Source organism: Rhinolophus ferrumequinum, chromosome 21, assembly GCF_004115265.2.
Source record: "Rhinolophus ferrumequinum isolate MPI-CBG mRhiFer1 chromosome 21, mRhiFer1_v1.p, whole genome shotgun sequence".
Taxonomy (NCBI): Eukaryota; Metazoa; Chordata; class Mammalia; order Chiroptera; family Rhinolophidae; genus Rhinolophus; species Rhinolophus ferrumequinum.
Window position 1 is genome coordinate 19,171,431 of NC_046304.1, and position 20,168 is coordinate 19,191,598.

The following is a 20,168-nucleotide window of genomic DNA, read 5'->3' on the forward strand; positions in this document are numbered from 1 at the left end:
TTACCCACAAGAAATGAGAATCACTTACTAAATCTTCTTAAAAGAGGAAACAATTACATTTAGAAGCATGGCCAATTATAAATAACACTAGTGTAATTTAAAACTTTTCCATAATCAATCAAGTATTTTGCTGTCTGAACATTTTTTTGTGCAGTTACCTTCAGAACGTAATAAAAATAACTTGGTGTATGGCCGCAGTGCCTCATTTTTAAGTTAAATTATATCCCAAACCGAATTGAAATACAAGCAATTGGCTCAAGCAAAGTTCCATTAGATGGAAGAATAAAATTATTGTTAAGTCTGGCTGCAGATGGTGGTGATGGGATGTGATCCTGCAACATACAAGACACAGATAAAACAAAGCATGAAACAAGGGAAAGACTCCATCGTATCACTATTTGGACCTCACAGTGTCTCACTTACTCATATATATTCTGCAAGGCAACTGCTGGGAGAAGAATGTGCCTCTCAAGTTCTAATAGAAAAGGAAATGATTCTTTATCTTCCAATAGTAAGGGAATTCTTAAACTGTTTCCCTCATACAAGTTATCTGTAAATGCAAAATTTTATGAAGCCCTCATTTCTTTATTGAGGAAAATGAAGATATTCAATAGTCTCTTTTTCCTTTTCTCTTTGCTGTTTGGAAACTGAGGTGGGAGTGGGGAACTAGGCAAGTGTCTTCAGTATCTATATAGGCTTTCTACTAATTTAGATCAATGGCCCACTGAAAGTTTCTCTTTTGATGCCCAGGTGTCAGGATTCCAATATTGGGTTCAGGTAACCTTCTCAGTACAAAGGCAGTGGTCGACAGTATTTTCTCCTTTTTCAATACTCCTTTGATTATATCCCCTTAGGTCTAGAGATCTGAAGCTATACTGTAGGAGGATTTTAAAAAACATAACATTTCATTTTCAAAAATTCAGGTCTATACCAAATGAGGTACAATAATAACAGTTCTATAAGGTTTTGGTCAGCCTACATTTTCTAGGCTTATTTAAACTGGGCAAAAAGTAAACTATATTGTACTTTTTTCTCATGCATGAAATTATAATTTTACATAGTAGAATCAAGGACATAGGCATTCTGTGATCCTCTTCAAAATTAAGTCCAATTTTTAGTGAGTCAGTATGAAATCCAGAATGCTGTTTAAACTATTCTTTTGAAATCAGTTAAGTTGCTACCATTCTTTTACAACTTCTTCAAAAACTATATTCTTGATCTATAAAAGAATGCTTGGCTGGGTGGTGAACACACAGTGTGATTTATGGATGATGTGATACAGAATTGCACACCTGAAATCTATGTAATTTTACTAACAATTGTCACCCCAATAAATTTAAAAAATAAAATTAAAAAAAAAAAAAGAATGCTTGGGCTGACATTTCTTGAATATCACTATTTAATAAGTTAGGCAATTATACTTCATTCGTGAGAGAGACTTGGAGAAACTTTGGAAATGTTAAATTCTCCATTCTGGTTTTGTGATTTTAAGATAACTGCAACAGTTAAAACACACAACTAAGAGAAAAGGACAGGAACATACTTGGGGGAAGATAACTTTTCTATTTGAGCCAGCTATTTCAGGAAATCCTAGAATACTTACAGTGAGTGTCAGAATGCCATCTGGCTGTACTATTGATGTAATTTTTATATGTAACTTTAAGGATTGATGCAATCCAGGGCGAGGTTGGGCAACGGGATGCGTAATGGGATAATCACTTCAACTATATTTATTTTAAGGGCAGAAAAACTGGAAGCCTATGATACTGATCAAGAAGTGACTTTTACTGGCACCCTGCTTTATAATAAAGCCCCTGAAGCTTAGACTATACAATTATACTATAATTCTGAGCAGTAGGATCCTTGACTCAGGAAGTGAGACTTGGATAGAGAGATGTATCTTTTCCAAAGAGCTCGATATTTCTTCCACAACTACGTGAGTTATAGTTGGGAGCGGGGGGGGGGGGGGAGGTAAAATAATTCCATCACATGTAAATGCTAGTAATCTGAGTTAGGAATGGAATAAATCAGATACACTACCATGTAAATGGCCAGCAAACTCCTCCTAGGGTCCAGGCCACTGTTCAAGATGACTACCCTCCAGTTTTTGAGGGGGTACTAAACTGCTTAGGAGAGAGAGGGAGATAAAACAGGAGAGGTCGGACAGAGAGGCAGCAACAGAAGTGCGGTGTAACATTTAACAGCACCATACACTCAGTCTCTTCTCCCATGAAAATCCCTTCCTAGCACACAGAACCACAATTTGCATTTGAGGCTCCTGATGGCTATTACTTAGGCATTTCCGGTGTTCTTTCTCATCTTGTTCTGAGAAGCAGAGCACTTCTTCCACCATCCAAAAAGACTTCTTAGGAAATTAAAAAACTGGACCTGGAGGGGTCCCCTCTTCTCTCTGGTTAAAGAAGAGCTGTAAGGATGTGTACTGAGAGTTGCCTCTGCCATGTAAACAATCCAAGAAAATAAACAGAGTTTGCAGAGAAAGACAAAGGAGACTGAATACTGATAATATTCAAGTCTTACGTTTCAGATATATCTAAGTCTAGTTCTACTTCTATCCATCTTGAGGTCTGGTTATATGAGCCAACAAGTCTTTTGCTAGAGTCTGAGTTGAGCTGAGGTAATCCAAGAGACGCAACTCTTACATCAACCTTACCTAGATGCTCACTTTCACCTGTGTAAAAATAGCTTTTGTCTCTCCTTCTCTTCACCTCAAAAATCATCAACACTGTTATTTACTCCTCCAGCAAACCCCTAGGAGATAGTAGTGTTTAAAATAATCCTTCTTGGGTCAGCTCGGTGGCTCAGGCAGTTGGAGCTCCGTGCTCCTAACACCGAAGGCTGCCCGGTCGATTATCACATGGGTCAGAGGGCTCTCAACCACAAGGTTGCCGGTTCAACTCCTCGACTCCCACAAGGGATGGTGGACTCTGCATCCTGCAACTAAGATTGAACATGGCACTTTGAGCTGAGCTACCGCTGAGCTCCCGGATGGCTCAGTTGGTTGGAGCGCGTCCTCTCAACCACAAGGCTGCTGGTTCGACTTCCACAAGGGATGGTGGGCTGCGCCCCCTGCAACTAACAACGGCAACTGGACCTGCAGAGGAGCTGCGCCCTCCACAACTAAGACTGAGAGGACAACAACTTGACTTGGAAAAAGTCCTGGAAGTACACTGTTCCCCAATAAAGTCCTGTTCCCTTTCCCCAATAAAATAAAAATAAATAAATAAGTAATCCTTCTCATATATTTAATCTTTTCATGACTGACCTTACATTATATACTACCATGCATGCAAATCAGTAGCTCCTTTGTCAAGAACTCCCCTCATCCCTCCCAATATTACTTCCCTTTCTGGTATATAAGTCTTGGACCCAGTCAGTAAAGAACAAGTGGCTATAGCTGGGTTAATAATGCACTACTTATAAATATATCCATGACAGTCATTTCAAAGGTGCAAAAGAGAAAGGCGTTTTATTGAAATGTGTTCTTGCTTTTAGGTTCCTAGGACAGAAACAAGCTGACACCAACTTTCAAATTACTTGGGTTTGAAACTGCTTTTGGTTTTGTTTTGGTGTTTTGTTCGGAAAGCTGAAGAAAGAATCTAATCGTTCCCTATATAGCAAACCCTAGGAAGTTGTGAAAATTATAGCCTTTTCAGCGAGTGTAATTTCACTTCACATAAACAAAAACAAATTATTCTACTTGTTCACATCATCTCATGAGAATATAGCTGCTTACTGGCAAAACTTATGAATCTATCATATTCTAGTAAAAATATTACAGCTTCTTTCTGCTACCCTTGTTATTGAGCAATAGTTATTTTTTGCAATCTTTCTTGTCATTCTCTTTTCAGAGATGTTAGGTTCAAGTCCTAATGTGTTCTAATGCAAACCATACCCTGGTTCAGGCAGTCTAATAGCTGAATAAAGCCTGACACGATATTCATCAATTATTAATACTAGCAGAAACCATTAAAGAATCTAGTACAACATCAACAAATTAGCTGGACAAATGAAACAAATAAATAGTGAGAGCCTTTGACATGCAATTTTCATGGCAAAGATTGTTACCTTCATTTTTCAAAAAGGAAAATTGGTGCACAGAGAAGTTAACAAATTTGTCTTGGGTCACAGGCAATGAGAATTGGGATTGGATTAAAATCTGTTGGACTCTAATGTGGATGTTCTTTTTTTTTTTTCTATACCAAGCTGCTCTCTCTGAACTCTGAAGTTACAGGAAGCAGCAATTACAACGATACCACTCTATATCTTCCAAGGACCTCTTTTGACCACAACTATCTTTGACAGAATTCTCCTTTTTTTATTAGAAACTGCTCATCTGGTAAGCCTATGGAGTAAGTTAAGGGGAATATGCAGGGAGGATATGGAGGGAAAGTTAATGGGGACCACCCACAAAAGCTCTACTTCTGCACATGCTATTATATATAGATCAGCCTACTTTAGGAGTGCTCAATTTGGGTTTCATTAAGTATGTATGTATTTTAGAGCCAGACCTATATTTAAGAAACCCATTGTATATTTTCCCAGCATTTGGTCACAAGACTATTTCAAAGAAACTAAAGTCCTTTGCTTTGTTAATATATGTCCCTTCCTCCCTCCAACTCCCTTCCCAGACAGTTATTATTCATTAGTTGGGAGAGAGTATTTCTTAGAAATCTGGCTTAGGAAAACTTTCAAAAGTAACAAAAATTAAACCATTTAGTTTCTTAGCTATTTCTACACAAGGACAGGACAGTCTGTTTTGTTTCACCTTTATCTCCCTGCTACGTGTTACACAGCAGGTGTTTGTTGAAAGAGAGGGCTTTAAGCCCTGGTTAGAAAACAAGGAGTTTTATAAAATACTGTTCACTGAGCTTGAAGATGGAATAATCTTAATAAGGGAAAAAGAAATCCTAAAATACTGTCCCAAAATATTTATGTAGTTAATGGGAACGAGAAAATTCCCTTGCAAACTATGGCTGCCTCCAGAGAAAAACAAATATCACCAAATGAAAGAATTACTACACACTGCGTAAAAGTTCTAGATCTGTTTTTGTTGTGAATATGTGTATCCACAAGTTTTCTGAAACTGCTAACATTGAATATTCCATTTCAATTACCTAAATCCTTTTTCAAAGACAAAAATGCTGACAATCCTTCCCTTCCCCTCTATTTTCCCTTTTTTTCTTTTTTTTTTTTTTTTAAGCTATGAGCAACACACTCATCTTAATGCATTAAGACTGGAAGCATGAGACCAAAGAAAAGTTGGTCCTGACAAAGGGACATTTTATTTTAAAAACGGGAAGGAAAAGCTACTGTGAGGTACTACATGTCACCAATCCAAGGAAGTTTTGCTTTTGGCAGCATATTTAAGAAACACTTGTACATTGTTAGTTATAATGATTTCTAGGTCTTTCTAGTTCAACAATGGGCAACATTTCAAAAGATGATAAAATGACATTCAAGACATAGAAAATAAGCTAGTTGGCAAAAGAAAAAAAAATTGATGCCAGCATGACAAAGTCTTTTTATTTTGGAAGATATATAATAAGTGCACTAAAAAAAAAGTGGGAGGGGCTAAGAAGGAGACATTACCCAGTATGATCTACTTCACTTGGATTAAATGCAATAAAATTTGCAATGTGTCTTCTGGGATAACTCAAGGTGAAATCAACAAGGGTCTCCCTACAGGAATAGGGGTGGTCCCACAGAACAGTCTCATTTTACAGATTAGTATAAAAATTTTAGTCTTTACTTTTTAAAGGACACTATTAGGAAATAGGTCTTACATCTACGGGAATAACTTTTATTTGGATATTTTGGTTTAGATTGCTGAAAAGTAACTAACCATGTGAATGACATTTATGCGGGAGCAGTTATTTTACATTTAATATAATAAAATGAAGCAATAGAAGCTATAAGAACTTCACTGACCTTGGTTCAGTGATATTTCTGACACATGTAAATACAGAAATTAGACACTCAAGTATTTACTGCCCAGGTAAAATGTTTGTCACAACAGTTTCAGATACTTTCTGTAAAGGCATTAATTAAATGCTATAGATCCAGCAAAAGATTGCTTGTCTCTCGGTGGTGGGTGGGGTGGGAGAACGTGGAGAGACAGGTGGTGGTAGGGGGTGACCGCGGAGAGACCAGCGCCTCTGTCGGCCAGCCCTCATACCCACCCTGCTGCGCAGCCCTCCATGGAGGCCTGGCTCTTCATTGATTAGCTGTTGCTGCTGCCATTGTGACAGGACTGCTTTCTCCATTGAACCTTCTGGGGCTTATGGTAGCTTCGCCTTCTCAAGATCTCTTGTTACTCAAGAAAGCATCACTAAGAACGAGAAGGGCTGGAAGCCAAGTCACCAACTGCCAGGTCTCACACACTGGTGACCTTCACACACTGGTGAATTCAACTGTGAATTTCACCAGGGAGGAGTGGCAGCTCTTTTGACCCTGCTCAGCAGATTCTGTACAAGGACGTGACGCTGGAGAACTATCAGAATCTGGTTTCCTTGGGACCAGATGTGACCAAGCCAGCTTCCCAAGCCAGATGTAATCCTCCAGTTGAAGAAGAGAGACGAGCAGTAGCTAGTGGAGAGAGGGAGTCACCAAGATGCCGACCCAGATGGCATATAGAAGTTGAAATCAAATCTTCAATTTCCAGTAAGAGCATTTCTAAAGAAAGACAATCCGATGACATTAAAATGGAAGGAATGGTAAAGAATGATCTCTGGTATTTGTCATTCGAAGAAGTCTAGAAATATGAAGACCAGCTGGACAAGTATGAAGAAAACCAGGAGAGATATTTGAGAAAAAATGTAGAAGTGATTGTTAGATTCAGGAGACTTCAGAACTACAAGGAACATGAATGAAGACGGCCTAACTCGTACTCTTCATTGTACAGTTGAGACACTGAGTTTTCTCAGGACTCACACTATGCGTGACTCAGACCCAGAACTAGATCACAGGTCACTTGATCACTGCTGTTCCCTTCAGTGTTTACATACCATTCACCTGTGTAATATACTCCTACAGAACTACTTTTCATTGTAAGCACTGGTTCTGTATGGGAGTGGAAGAGGAGCCTCTTAACTGGACCCCTTAGAATTTCTGATAACCTGTGTCTCAATTTTCCTCAACTGTATCATGGAGATACTACTAGTACCGACCTCAGAGAGTTGTGGATTAGAATAATGTATATAATGTACTTAAAACAGTCCCTGGCACATAGTAAGTACTATATGTGTTAGTTAATAACATTACTATTACCAACATCATAAGAAATGTAGGAAGACATGTATGTCTATGGATGATCACTGAAACATTACTTATGATAGTGCAAAATTTGCAATATAAAAACATGTTTAATAGCAAAGTGGTCATTTATAGCATATCCATGTAATATTATGCAGACATTAAAGTTATGCAAAGTTTGGTAACAGGAAAAATACTGATGCTGGCGTGTGTCATGAAAAAAGCATGATAAATAATTGTCAATATGGAATAAGCTCAAATATGTAAAAATAAACGAATTGTAAAAAATGAAAAGAAAAAAAAAAGGATTGCTTGTCCCTCAATCTCTTCTTCCCCAGAGTTAACCATTATCCCGAGTCTTGTATGAATCCTTGATATTCATACTTTAAAAGTTTTGAAAAATGACTGTATCCATAAAAACATGTATTACTGTTTTAAAAATTTACATAAATGGCATCACAATGGCCTAAGCTTTTACATATCACTTGCTTTCCTCCACAATCAGCCTTGTTTTTAAAATTTACCCATGTTGATCCATCTCGTTTAGTTCACTCATTATATGTATAGCAGAGTACTCCACTATTTAAACAAACTATAAGCCCACAGATCCAAGAAGTTCACTCAAGAAGAAACATGAAGAAAATTATACCAAGACACATCACAATCAAATTGCTTCAACCATGTGGGGGATGGGGGTCACAGGTACAAATTTTCAGTTAAAAGATAAGTAAGTATTGGGGATATAATGTACAACATGATGACTGTAGTTAACACTGCTGTATGGTATATTTGAAAGTGAATAAAATTATATCCTAGAAGTCCTCCTCACAAAGAAAAAAAAACGTTTTTTTTTAAATCTATGAGATGATGGTATTAACTAAACTTATTGTGGAAATCATTTCACAATAAATGTAAGTCAAGTCATTGTGCTGTACTCCTTAAATTTATACAGTGCTGTCAATTATATCTCAGTGAAACTGAAAAAAATTGTTTAAAACCACTAATAGAGAGAAAATCTTAAAAGCAGCAAGAGAATGAATACATATTACATACAGAAGAACAAAGGTAAGGATATGGCATATTTCTCACTGAAAATAACGCAATCAGAAGATAACAGAGCAACATCCTTAAAGCACTTAAATGAAAAAAATTATCACCCTAGAATTCTATATCCAACAAAAGTAACTTTCAAAACTTAAAGACTTTTTCAGACATGCAACAGCTGAAAGAATTCATCACTAGAAGACTTGCACTGTAAGAAGTGGTGAAGGAAGTCTATAATCAGCAAAAAAATGATACCACACAAAAACCTGGATTTACACAAAGGAATAAAAGAGCATGGGCATAATAATATAGGTAAATACAAAGACTTTTTAGTATTATTTTAAAATCTCCTTAAAATACATTTGACCATTGAAGCAAACAATGTAGTGTGGGGTTTAAAAATATATGTAGAAATAAAATGACAACAATAGCACAAAGGCAAGAAGGGACAAAATGAAGTATACTATAAGGTTCTGATGCTATACATAAAGTAGTATAATATCAACTGAAAGTACACTGTGATGACTTAAAGATATCCTGAAGCAACTATTAAAATAACAAAGCAAAAGTTATAGTTAAAAAAGCTAATAAGATAAAATGGCATCATAAAAAATACTCATGATCCACATAAAAATTGAAAAATTGGAAGTCACTGGGGTGGCTGGTTAGCTCAGTTGTTTGGAGCGTGGTGCTGGTAACACCAAGGTTGCCGGTTCGATCCCCACATGGGCTACCGTAAGCTGTGCCCTCCTTAAAAAAAAAAAAAAAAGAAGAAAGAAAGAAAAATTGGAAGTCATCAAAATTAAGAACTTCTGCTCTTCAAAAGACACTGTTAAGAAAATAAAAAGACAAATCACCAAATTGGGAAAACTTATTTGAAAATCATATAGCTGATACAAGATTTGTATTGAGAATAAAAAAACTCTTCAGAGCTCAATAAAATGGTAACAAACACACTTTTTAAAAAAATGGGGAGAAGTCCTGAACAGACACTTCACCAAAAAAAGATATACATATAGCAAATCCTAGTCAGTAACAAAATGCAAATTAAAACTACAGTAAGATACCAGTAAATACCTATTAAAATATCTAAAATTTAAAAGATTGACCCAACTAAGTATCACCAAGGATATGGAGGAACTAGAACTAACACACTGTTGGAGAGGTAAGGTGGTAAAACCACTTTGGAAAACAGTATAATGAAAAGGTTATACATACACTTTTACACATATAACTTAAAAAGTTATTATTACCCAGCCATTCTACTCCTAGGTGAATTGAAAACATTCGTTCATGCAAAGACTAAGACATCAATATCCATATAGCGGCTTTATTTGTAATAGCTCCAAACTAGAAATAACCCAAAACTGTGGTATATCCCTGTAATAGATTACTCCTGAGCACTGAAAAGTAATTATCTGAGGATCTAATGTATAAATAGTGACTATAGTTGAATACATGGTATTATATAAAGTTTGCTAAGAGAGAAGTGTTTTCACCAAAAAAACAACAAAAACGGTAAACATGTGAGGTGATGGATGTGTTAACTAACTTAATTGTGGGAATCTTTTCATCACAATGTATACATATATCAATCATCCAGTTGTACACTTTATAGTATTACAATTTTACTTGTCAATTATATCTTGATAAAGCTGAAAAAAAATAATCTTCACCTGTTTTTATTAATCACATTGTTGGTGTTGGTATGTGGAGTGCTATGCACCATGGGAGGAAACAAATGCATATTTATGTGATATTTTACTTCTATCATTTCTGCTGCCAAGATTTTCAATATGAGAAAGGAGATACAAGGGTTAAGATCAGAGTTTTAATAATTAATTTCAATTTAAAGTATCAGTATGAACTCCTGATGTCATTTTATCTTAAAAAGATCTGTCGGGCTGGCCCAGTGGCTCAGGCGGTTGGAGCTCCATGCTCCTAACTCTGAGGGCTGCCAGTTCGATTCCCACATGGGCCAGTGCTCTCAACCACAAGGTTGCCAGTTCAATTCCTCGAGTCCCACAAGGGATGGTGGGCAGCGCCCCCTGCAACTGGAGTTGAGCACGGCACCTTGAGCTGAGCTGCCGGTGAGCTCCCGGATGGCTCAGTTGGTTGGAGCGCGTCCTCTCAACCACAAGGTTGCCGGTTCCACTCCCGCAAGGGATGGTGGGCTGTGCCCCCTGCAGCTAGCAACGGCAACTGGACCTGAAGCTGAGCTGCGCCTTCCACAACTAAGACTGAAGGGACGGCAGCGTGAGGCTGAATGGCGCCCTCCACGGCCGGGATTGAAGGGACAGCAACTTGACTTGGAGGGGGGTCCTGGAAGTGCGCACTGTTCCCCAGTAAAGTCCTGTTCCCCTTTCCCAATAAAATCTTAAAAAAAAAAAAAATCTGTCTACTGAAAAAGCCTTAGAAAACAATGACCAACCCAAAAGGAATTAATACCTCTAGTGCTCAGGGGACCTTGGAGAAATGGCTGATTCTAGTTCTGGGGTAGGAAGTGTACAGGTGGAACATTTTGCCATATCTAGACTACAGATGACTAAGATTATGTTGAAAGGACTCAGGAGGCCAGTGCCAAGACAGTATAATTTGTACGTCAATAAAGACAATAACTGCAATGAAATCAAAATATCAAATATGCCTAAATCCATAAATCAATAATATTAATTGGTCACTGCTGGAGGATGCTAGTGAACCAATTCATTATTTTGAAAACAGATAAAGGGAACAAATCATGCATTTATCCTACCTTTCCTATACAAACCACACCTACCAACACATAGTCAAAGAGAAGATGAAGTTTCACATTAAAGAGTATTTCAGCTAATAAATAAGAGGGAATGGTAGAATCAGAAGATCACCACTTTGCAAACCATAACAAATTGATGGGTCTGGGCATTAATTACCAATGTCCACTAATATGACAAAAAAAGACAACTCAAAAAAGGAAGAAAAAAAAAAAATCAAATGTTAATGTGATCAAACCTGCATGGATAGAACCAGTACATCTCAGTAAGCTCTAAAACAAAATCACCTGGATTCCTTAAACTCTAAGGGAAAAAGGGAGAAATACAGAGAGGGAACGAACCACTTCCCTGATGTGGGCATTCTCAGACTACTGTAACCTTTCCTCCTTGGTGACTCATCCACTGTATTAAGCTATAAACCTTATGACTGAGGACTAAATCTCTCAAACTGACACCACAAAGGTGACATGTCTAAAGCCCAACCTCATCATGAGTTATAAACTCATAGTACTAAAACGAATCTTAGAGATCGTCTGGTCGAACCACCTACCTAATACATTTATCAAATGCCAACAAGGTCACTTTCTTCTTCAAAAACTGAACAAATGAAACAAAATGATATGGATGGACCTTGTGAACATTATGCTAAGTGAAATAAGTCAGATGGAGAAAGACAAATACCATATGATCTCACTTATATGTGGAATCCAAAGAACTGAATAAATGAGCAAACTAAACAGAAATAGTCTGAGAGATAGAGAGGAAAAACTGATGGTTGCTAGTTGGCGGGGGGGGGGGGTGGAGGTGAGGGAGAAGGTCAGGGGATTAGAAAGCACAAATTGGTAGTCACAATATTGCCACGGGGATATGAAAGACAGTTTGGGGAATATAATCAACAATGTAAAGATTTTTGTAGGGTGTCAGATGGGCACTTGTCTTATTGGGGAGACTTCAGGGATGGTGTAGATGCCTGATCACTGCATTGTACACCTGAAGCTGAATAATATTGAATGTCAACTATAATTTTATATATATGTGTGTGTGTATATATATATATAATCACGGGATATGGAGTACAGCATAGGGAATAGAGTCAATGGAATTGTAACAGCTATATGATGTCAGAGGCAACAGATTGGGGGAAGGGGGCTATCACTTTGTGAGGGGTGTAAATATCTAACTATTACATTGTTTTGTACACTTGAAACTAATAAAACTAAAAAAAAAAAAAAAGAAAAAGAAAAAAAAAGAAAGAAAGTGCTCACAGTCACACAACTAAATGCAGAATGTAGCTCCAAGCCAGGTTGCTACCTCTGAGTCCAGCACTAAGCCAACTACACTCTACACACAAATCCATGTTTAGGGGTGTTATACAAAGAAGGGTGATGTGTTAATTTATTTAGCCAATATGAAAAGGCGACATATTATATGATTCCGGAAAAGGCAAAACTATGGAGATAGTAAAAGGATGAGTGACTGCTAAGAGTTTGGGGGGAGGGTGGGATGCATAGGTGGGGCACAGCAGATTGTTGGGGCAGTGAAACTATTTTGTATGACACTTTAAGTTTGGCTATGTCATACACTTGCCAAAACCCACAGGATATATAACAAAGAGGGAGCTCTAATATAAACTACCGTGTTTCCCCCAAAATAAGACCTAGCCGACAATCAGCTCTAATGCGTCCAAAAGACGACGCATTAGAGCTAGGTCTGGCTAGGTCTTATTTTTGGGGAAACAGTATGGACTTTGGGTGATATTGTATCAATCTTGGTTCATCATTTGTATCACTCTGGTGGGGAAGTTGGGGGGGCAGGTGAGAAAGATAGACGGCAACTCTGTACTTTCCACTTAATTTTGCTATGAACCTAAAACTTCTCTAAAATACAAAGTCTATTAATTTTTTAAATGATAACATGATCTATTTTATAATATGATCAAAGGAGATTTAATCATTTTTACTTCAATGCTTGAAGAAAAAGGCATGGTATTTCAGGAAATCTTCTAATAAATAAATTTTAATTTTCTTCTATGCAATGGTCTAAACTCCTATTCAGTTACCTTTACCCCCAAATAATCACAGATGCTTTCTAGGAGAAAATAAAAAGGTACAGTACTTCCTGGATTGAAGCAGTAGTACTCTGAATAGTTTTAGATAACTGAATAACTAGAAGCATTAATAAGCTTCATTCAGTGCTATTTTACTTATTCTTTTCAGTGTTTAAATAACAAATGTGCATTTACAGGCAGAACATCCTTGTAAGAACTCTGTTCCATAAATCTGAACTATAAAACGCTTGAGAAATGCTTACAGGAAAGAGACGTACAATAGTAACGTAAGGTTAATGTTATAAAACATGAAAAGCCAAGATTCATTTCTCTTCTCCAGTATGAATGAATAACAGATCAGTGACAAGCAGCTGAAGTTTCTGAACATTTTCTTATTAATTCCCTCCATATTAATGCAAGGTTTAATTATAATAGTATTCTCTGCATCACACTGATCAAGATGCCTGATTTTAATCTCTAGATTAACGTTTTAGATTAATTTACAGTGCCAGATGCCTAATAGGCTTAGAAATAGTTACAATTTAAGTATTCCAAGACAATTCTCCAGGATGACTTTTGTCCCCAAGGGCTGGCAAATGGAAACGAAGGGAAAGGAGAGGTTTGTAACTAGTGTAAGAAGGCAAAGCAAAAAAAGGTAAGAACAGGAAAAGGAAGGAAAGGGGACATAGATACTAACCAAAGAAAGCACCAAGAAGAGGAAGCAATTAAAAAAAAAAAGAGAGCTGGCCAAACACAAAGCATTAGATTAGTGTAATTTTATATATAGCTCTGACTACAATTCTCAATCTTTCATGCTACACCATTACTTCAGAGGCAGAAGAAATAGGGAGAGGGAGAGCAAAATACGCCAATAGGGAGATGAGTTCAGTTCACTTTGGACTCAATTTGGTTAGATAAGAGGACAAGTGTCTGAATAAAATGCATGTGCCAAGGATAGCTAACCCTCTCTTTCTTTTCACTGTTTTATAGACCATGGGTTCTCTGTATTTTATTCACATAACATTCAACTTAAAACACACACAAAGATGCATGGAAACGAGGCCACTCTTCTACCTTCTCCATTCTCAGGCAAAATACCAGGAGAAAAGTACCTTTACTGTTAGAAAAGAATATAGCTCTCTCATTATCTCAGCTCATTGACAGTAACTACCTTTACAAATCATTCAAAATTTTAATCATCATTTTCTTCAAAAACCTAGTCTCTAAGTTAGAAATAATGTGAAGAGTCTCTAAGTTTCTAAGTTAGAAGTAATGTTAGAAACAGAAATGTACTTTCCACCCTCACCTGTTTCTATTTGCTGTTTTCACTCCATGGGAAAACATTTTTAGATAGATTTTGTTTGTTGATGTTTTTAGCCTTATTTATATCCCACCCCATTCCAAAACAAATGGGAGGTAGCTAAGAAAGAAAGATACAGTGTATGATTTTTAAAAAGAGAGAGGGGAAACAAGAGTCTAGGTAAGGGGGAAAAGGGTAGGAAAAGTTATGATGTGAAGGGGAGGTACTAGATGGTGGTCCGTAAGCTAAATACCGTTCTACATTCCTGAACCAAAGAGGCTGCACATTTAGCTATGAGCTTTACAGCAGCCAAAGCAAAAGAGGAAAACTAAGAGTACTTTTTAAGTTGAGGCACTTTCACTCAAATGCCCAATTTTGTCAAATAAAACAAGTGAGTCTGTGGGTTCAATAGTTACGTTAAAATTCCGAAGACTCTCAAGAATATAAAACAGAGATAAACTTGAGGCACAAATTGTACAGAGATGTTGTTGCCTAAGCAATGGTAAGAAGTTGCCACACAAGTTGTTCTTGCCTAATAAATAATATGTAGGTCCTGCAGGGAAACAGCCCCTCAACTCCCGTGGATGGGGAAAGGGTACTTTCATTTCTGTCCAGCGATTACTTATATTTGATTCAGGATTTCTGGCAATGGCAAACACAGCCAGACCTTTTACAAAGGTAACTGCTAGGTTCACATAAATCACCTTAGAGAGAGGAGGATTCTATTGGAATAACATCCAGAGTCAGTTGTTTGGATCAGTTTAATGCTGAGAGTTTGTTTCTGAATGTTTTAAACATTGATTTGCCTGCCAGGTCACATAATGTAAACCAACAGGCTAAGACAGCCAATACTCCTCCTCATGAGCAATGTAAAGTTCTACCATATTTCATTAACTGTAAGATGTCAGTAAGGATAAATGTGCCATTGTTTTATGTACCACCAAAAAGGAAACACACACACACTGTTTATTAAGCTATGGGATACGACTGACTGTAAGAAACATCCTGATTATGGAGATGTTAAAACAAAAAGTGGATCTGAGAAAAATGTTTACACATGAAACATGCTCCTTGGAGCAACATGAGCCGGCCTGCTGTCCATTCGCCAAACTCTGGTGTTGGCACTGCCTTTTGCCTTTTTCTCCGACCTGTGCCTTCTCTATTGTTAAATCATCCCAACCTCTGCTCTAGTTGGTCTTCTCACCAGCCCATCTCTATTTACCAGGTATTCTTCCCATCTCTTTTTCATACTACTACATGTTTCTTTTCCTCACCTGTACATATTCAAACATGGAAAGAGTGCAAGGCAGAAGGGGTATGTGTTTATAAACTCAGCTTCTCCAATGGACACCCACTTTTTTTTTTCTTTCTGCAGGACATGTATATAATAGCCACAAAATGACTAATTCATCATAGAAAGAGACAAAATCAAACAACGGGAAACAACATGATTCACAGCCACCCCTACCATCAAGGTCATTTAGGAAACTTCCTTCAAAAAAAAAAAAATAGTGCCCTAGAGGCAAAAATTCCCTTTGATATTCCAGACACAAAATTCTGCTTCCAGAAAATTCTACATATTTCATAATTTTAAAGTAAACTAGAATTTATAATTGGGATCTAAATCTCCATTTGTTCTAAATTCATATCACCCAGCCACTCTGGAGATGGTAAGGCAGATTAACATTTTAATCATAATTTAATCTCTTCTTAAATATGACCAGTCCAAGCAATTTACCAAACGCCAAATAAAATTATTTGATTTTCAATTGTTGAATAAAGTTTTACTGCTTTAAAAGTTGTTTTCTAAAAATAAACAGCAAATTAAGTTATAACAGTCCTATTTAAAGCTTAAAAATTTAAGATTTGTTATAAAGATTTTAAGAACTCAATTCAACCAACTTTAGTGAATTCCTATTACATGCTAGGGACATAGAAACAAATAAAATCCAGTCTCTAGCTTTGTGTCTATAGGGATATCTCCCTTTAAGATAGACAGACAGAAGACAGACAGATAGATTAGCAGTATGGAAACAAATAGATTAATTCATTCTATCTGCGGGTACAGATAAGAGTGGGAGTTCAGCCAAAGGGGAGGATACCTAGAGACAGGAATGAATATCTGAAGTGAGTGATGAGTAGAATGCTTTTACCACAGTGGAAGTGCAGCAACGGACATATCTCCATATTCAAGTTTGGAGATAGAACTGAATATGGACTTTATTTCCCCCCCATACTATACCTTGTCACACTTCAAAAACAACTAGAGGTAACTCACAAAGACAGAGTAGAAGAGGAAATTAGGTTGAAAACATACCTAAAGACGCTGGATAAAAAGTGTTTCAATAAATCAATTCCTTAACTTCCCCAATAACACCATCAAGAAAAAGCCTACAACAAAGCCGAGGGAAAAGATGTCTTCAACACTACATACAGTCTGTATACTCATTTCTGTACCTCTTTGGGAACGGCAGGGGGCCTTAGATGCTTTGAGAGGAAAATGGTGCTGAGAAGGGTTTTGGTCTCAGTTCCAAGAGCAAGGTGCGGGGACTAACCTTGAGCGGGAAGCAAAGGAATTCCTGAGGGCAGAAACAGGAAGAAAGCATACATTCACAAGAATGAGGGACACTATAGCCAGAGTTTTCCCTGGAGTTACTGGCCAATCCTTGTGGGACAAAAGTCTAGGCTTTAATGTCTACTTGCTGAGATGACAAGAGGCTACCTCCTGCCCTAACATGGAGACAGACTGGACTAACAACACCTGTGTAGAGATGCCAAGACTCCCCAAAAGGCTGCATCCCTAGTGGGTGAAATAGGAAAAAACTCATTCTGCAGAGAGAAATGATAGGAAGAAGCGTCTTTATTGGCTTTGGTTCATGGTAGAAGTGAAACATGTCTCCACTGTGAATTCTTAACAATAAGTAAGCACCCCCCGTGGTGCTAGAATTCAAACCAGTGGTGTGGCCTGAAAAACTAAGGTCAAAAATTTTTAAGTAGGTTGTGCCCCTAGACATCCAAGATATCGCTGGGGAGGAAAAAATCTGATTCCTAGCTTCAGAAAATACAACAAAGTTCCAAAGACCACAGCTCACAATTTAAAATAAAATCACAGAAACAAGCACCTATGAGTAAGAGTCAATGACTAGCAAACTATAGAATTAGTCCAACAAAGGCTGCAGATAACAGAATTATTAGTTGCACAGTATAATTATTTTCAATATGCTTGAAGAAATAAAATAAAAAGTATGATGCAGAAATAGGAGACTATTAAAACTGACCTGGCAAATTTGAAAATAGACAATACTATATACGTTACCTATGGACTTTAAATATGAATATTAAAATTTCTAGGGCAACTGAAAGAACCGAAATCAGGTGTGAAACTTACAAACTAGAGTAAAGGGGTAGGAAATCTCAAGCAATTCAAGTAAGGAGAAGAAATATGTAAAGCAAGACACGTGGAAAATATAACATAAGATGGTAGAAAGAAATTTTAAAAGCAATACTCACGATTGATGTAAATGGATTAAGTGCTTTACTTAAAGGATTGTCAGATAGATTTTAAAAAAAGTAAGTAAATGTTGTTTACCAGAGACACATAAAATATACATACAATATAAGGACACAGAAATGTTGACAGTAAAAGGATAACAAAAGAGAAGTTGAAAGATACATCAAAACACTGATTGAAGAAAACTGGAGTTAACTATTTCCAATTAGGGTGTAGAAATTAACAAGTTACTTCTCCTTAACAAAGAAAAAAGGTTGGATAAGCAACAATATCATGGTTGGTCGGTTCCTTAGTTGGTTGGTTAAATGAAAGTTGAGAATTCAAAGAAATGTAAATAAACTAAATTCCAGAAAGGGATAAGCCCTTTCTAAGAGAGAAAACATCCAAGCCCCTTTCATCCCCAGTGGGAAGAGGAACAAACTGGCCAATAAGATAGGTAAGGAGAAAAAAACAGAAACTTTTAAACTATTATTGGCTGAAAATGGGTTAGTTTCATTGACTACAGAGTTGACGATCTCCAGACCCAAGGTCTGTGCCTTTTCTGCCAATTCTTTCTCATGGGGTCTTCCGTAGAATAGAGCAGCAGGACTGCTGAAAGAGATCTCCTCTAGTGCCACAGTGCCTTCATTGAGTGTAAGGTTGCAGGTGGTGCAGGAAGGCCTACAACTAGTCAATATTAGATAGTGAAATTAAAAATAAAAACAGCACTTCCAATAGCATTAAAAATATTAAATACTTAGGAATAAATTTAACAAAATGTGTGCAAGACCTCGATAATGAAAACTCAAAACACTGCCAAGAAAAGTTAAAGACAAAAATAAGTGGAGAGATATACCATGTTCATTGACTGGAAGATTCAGTTTTGTTAAGATGTCAATTCTCTATTTGATTTATTTTATTTTATTTTACTTTATTTATTTATTTTTTTCAGGAGGGCACAGCTCACAGTCGCTCATGCGGGGATTGAATCGGCAACCTTGGTGTTATTAGCACCACGCTCTAACCAACTGAGCTAACCGGCCACCCCTCCTATTTGATTTATATATTTAATATCATCCTAATCAAAATCCCAACAGATTTGTAAATAGAAATTAACAAGTTAATTCTACAATGATATGGAAAGCAAACGTTCTAGAATAGCTAAAATAATCCTGAATGAGATCATAAAAGTTGGAGGACTTTCACTGATTTAAAGAGTTACTTTAAAAAAATGGTTCTCAACTGAGGGTGATTTTTATCTCCTACGGGGTAATACTAAGTCAAATGATAAGTGTGTGCTTAACTTTATAAGAAACTGCCAAACTGTTTTCCAGTGATTTCAATTTTGCATTCCCATCAGCAAAGTATGACAGTTCCATTTGCTCTACATGCTCATGAGCATTTTGGTATTGTCCCTTGCCCATTCAGCATTGTCTGGAGACATTTTTGGTTGTTACATCTGGGGGATGGAACTAAGTATCCTATAATACACAGGATAGTCTCCCACAACAAAGAAGCTTCAGGCTCAAAATATTAACAGTGCTGAAGATTGAGAAATCCTGCTCTAAAGCTACAATAATCAAGACAGTATGGCACTAACATAAGAATAGACAAAAAGACCAATGAAACAGAATTAAAGTACAGATTAGACTACACAATGAACTGTTTTCCACACCAGAAGAAGGCAATTCAACTTTATGGAAAGTCTTTTCAACAAAAAGTGTTATAAGAACAGTATTAAAAAATAAAATAACAAAAAATCTTTATCTTACTCCATATACAAAAATTAATTTGAGACAGAAAAGTGACCTAAACATAAAAACAAACACTATAAAATTTCTAGAAAAAACACCAAATACTTTCATGACCTTGAGGTCCTGCAAGCAACATGGATGAACTGCAAAACCATGTAGCATAAAAGAAGATTGTCAAAAAGAGTACATATTGCATTATTCCATCTATATAAAATCTAAGAAGTAAAATTAATAAAAAATGATACCGTGTTTCCCCCAAAATAAGACCTAGCTGGACCATCAGCTCTAATGTGTCTTTTGGAGCAAAAATTAATATAAGACCCAATATTTTATATTATTATTTTATATTGTTATATTATATTATATTATATTATGTTATATTATAACCATCTTATATAATAGTAAAATAAGACTAGGTCTTACATTAATTTTTGCTCCAAAAGACGCAATAGAGCTGATGGTCCGGCTAGGTCTTATTTTCAGGGAAACAGGGTAGAAACAAAAAAAG

General features: G+C 36.7%; 1 protein-coding gene across 1 annotated transcript in view; it reads right to left on the reverse strand.

The window, feature by feature from the left end:
* The window catches only part of NLK (nemo like kinase), a 144,963-nt gene that overhangs the window by 95,216 nt on the left and 29,579 nt on the right, over positions 1 to 20,168 (reverse strand). The window lies entirely within an intron of this gene.